Source organism: Panulirus ornatus, chromosome 18, assembly GCF_036320965.1.
Source record: "Panulirus ornatus isolate Po-2019 chromosome 18, ASM3632096v1, whole genome shotgun sequence".
In the NCBI taxonomy this organism is placed as follows: Eukaryota; Metazoa; Arthropoda; class Malacostraca; order Decapoda; family Palinuridae; genus Panulirus; species Panulirus ornatus.
The window spans coordinates 10084569-10087499 of record NC_092241.1 but is presented as its reverse complement, the minus strand read 5'-3'; the positions used below and the strand labels follow the sequence as shown (position 1 = coordinate 10087499).

The 2931-nt window shown below is 47.1% G+C and overlaps 1 protein-coding gene across 4 annotated transcripts in view; it reads left to right on the top strand.

Annotated features, from left to right (window-relative positions):
• Positions 1-1297: 1297 nt before the first annotated feature.
• Positions 1298-2931, top strand: part of LOC139754998 (zinc transporter ZIP1-like) — a 45490-nt gene continuing 43856 nt past the window's right edge. For all 4 annotated transcript variants that reach the window (XR_011714002.1, XR_011714004.1, XR_011714003.1 and 1 more), the window contains exon 1: positions 1298-1615. The gene's annotated coding sequence lies outside the window, so the exon portion shown is untranslated. The remainder of the gene's footprint in view (positions 1616-2931) is intronic.

Below are 2931 nucleotides of genomic sequence, written 5' to 3'. Positions count from 1 at the left end.
TCTATAATACCCTCCCACACACTTAGTGACAACTGAACTGCACATCCTTTGCTCTCTCTACCCAAATAATTTTCACTCATTCCCATAGATACCACTCCTCCTTCCATGAATTCCATTAATTTCCATTTTCAATCCACACAACCTGCCCAAGGATATGGGTTTCCCCAATCCCCAGCACATCCTTAATGATTTAGGGGAAATGAGAAAGATCAGGGGTCCAATGAATGCTCTGGTAAACATAAAACATTTTGGTGTAGGGTGTCCAAGATGCCTGTATGTAGCAACCCAAGAGTGTATATACATCTGGCCAAGCCAAAAATGAAAACAACAAAGATGGATAATTTGTGTGGTATACCTAGAATTAGAATAGAGAGAATGAAGAATGAAGATGCAAAAGGGTAATGTGGGGTAAAAAACTCAAAGGTGCATAAATGAAAATCTTAAAGGATGATAGGGATATGCAGAACAAAAAGAGATATTCTAAGATACCACACTAAATACACTACAAACATTTTTTGCATAGGTTGTATGAATGGTCTAGCCTAAAAATTCAGCCTTGTAAAGTGAAAAGAAGGAAGCACTCTTACATGTATGTAGAAGTCTATGCTTAACTTTAACACACATGGCATAAGTTGAGGATCTTCTGACAGATGAAGGCCATCACTCAGTATGCACAGAATTACACTGACCTAACATTGTTACGTCCACTTACAGTTCCTCGGGCAACTTACAACTTTTTCGAAAACCTCTACCAATCTTCACCCTAGCCTTCACTAGATAGTGACCAGGCATCCCGCCAGCTGCCCCTCTCATCAAAGAGTCTCGCTTTTACACGCCTATCAACTGATATGTAATCTAATAATGCCAGTTGACCATCTCTCCTACTCAAACACGTATACTTGTGTATGTCCCTCTTTTGAAACCAGGCATTCTTGATCACCAGTCTTTTTTCAGCGTACAGCCCCACAATCTTCTCCATCTCGACTTGTAACACTGAATACCCGATGTGCACCAGTTATACCCCCAGCTGCCACAAAGAGGGACGCGAGCAAATATGTATGAACTGTAAACAAATGGAACACGTTAAGCGCAGACTATATGAATGCACTTAAGCGCAGCCTACGTGAATGCGAGTAATATAGATCTCCCTATATAGTGCTGATGATCTCTTTCTCATGGTATTGTAATAACAATAACACATTCCTGTCCTTCCTAATTAAGTTGGTGCTGGCACGAGGGTAGAGGGCTCTAACGTTTTCTGCGAGAGTGAGTGAGTGAGTGAGGGTTGGGAGCCACTGGTTGCGTGTGTCCAGTACTGTCTTTGTTGTGGTGATTTAAAGGTTTACAGCCGTGACTTGGGTATACTCTTGCCTGAACACAGTAAGAGAGTTACACGTGTGCTCTATAGATTCCCCGTAAATACACCACCCACTTATCCTTCGTGGAGTCAGACACGACCCACTTAACCTTCGTGGAGTCAGAGGTTAAGAAGAAAATATGTTGAGGTGATGAGAGATCGTGCACAACAGGTCGTGGTACAGTAGCAGCAGTCATCAGGGACGTGTGCCATGTGCCTCAGGTCCCAGTGTAACAGTCACTTTCCGACCAGCACCAAGTAGGTCAGGTGACCTTAAGATATGAACAAATTAAGGTCTTGCAACTCTTTATCTCTGATGCATTACCTTTCAAGGAAATATTTTAGTATTGTATTTAGTATAATGATGATGAGCGTTACAACCAAACTAAGGGAGTCACTGTAGGTGTGCCAAGGATATGCAATCAATGTCGGAACTGTCGTACAGGTAGCCATGGTGAGTGTAGTGAGGCTTCATTTGTGGGGAAGCCGCGGTGGGTGTAGAGAAAGGTTTCATTAGTGGGGGAACCATATTGGGTGTAGAGAGAGGTTTCATTTGCAGGGAAGCCATGGTGGGTGTAAAGAGAGGTTTCATTTCTGGGGAGCCATGGTAAGTGTAGAGAGAGGTTTTATTTGTGGGAGAGCCATGGTAGGTGTACAGAGAAGTTTCATTTGTGGGAGAACTGCCGTAGGTGTAGAGAGAGATCTCATTTGTGGGGAGCCATGGTGGGTGTAAGTTGAGGCTTTACTTGTGGGGGATCCATGTTGGGTGTAGAAAGAGATTTCATTTGTGAAGGAACCGTAGTGGGTGTAGGTTGAGGCTTCACTTATGGGGGAGCCATGGTGGGTGTAGGGTGAGGCTTCATTTGTGGAGAAGCCATGGTGGGTATAGGGTGAGGCTTCACTTGTGGGGAAAGGAGTAGTGTATGGCTAGGTTGCTACCTGGCTAGCTAGCGGGTACTGGGGAAGGAAGTAGTGTATGGCTAGGCTGCTGGCTGACTGGCTGGCTTTGGGTCTTAGGGAGGGAGGAGTGTTGTATGGCTAGGAAGCTGGCTGGGTGGCTGGCTACGAGTACTAGGAGATGGAGGGGTAGTTTATGGCTAAGCTGATAGCTGACTGACTGGCTGGCTAGTACTAGGGGACGGAGGAGTGGTGTATGGGTAGGCTGCTGGTTGGCTGGATGGCGGGTACTGGGAGAGGGAGTAGTGCATGGCTAGGCTGCTGGCTGGTTGGCTACAGGTACTGAGGGAAGGAAGCGTAGTGTATGGCTAGGCTGCTGGATGGCTGGCTGGTGGGTACGGGGGGGGGGGGAGTGGTGTATGGTTAGGCAGCTGGCTGGCTGGCTATGGATGCTGGGGAGGGAAGAGTGGTGTATGGCTAGGCTGCTGGGTGGTTGGCTGGCTACGGGTACTGGGGGAGGGAGTAGTGTATGGCTGGGTTGCTGGCTAGTTGGCTGGCTGGCAGCCTACGGGTACCGGGGATAGAGGAATGGTGTTATGGCTAGGCTGTTGGCTGGCTGGCTACGGTTACTGGGGGAGGGAGTAGTGTGTGGCTAGACTACTGGTTGACTGGTTGGC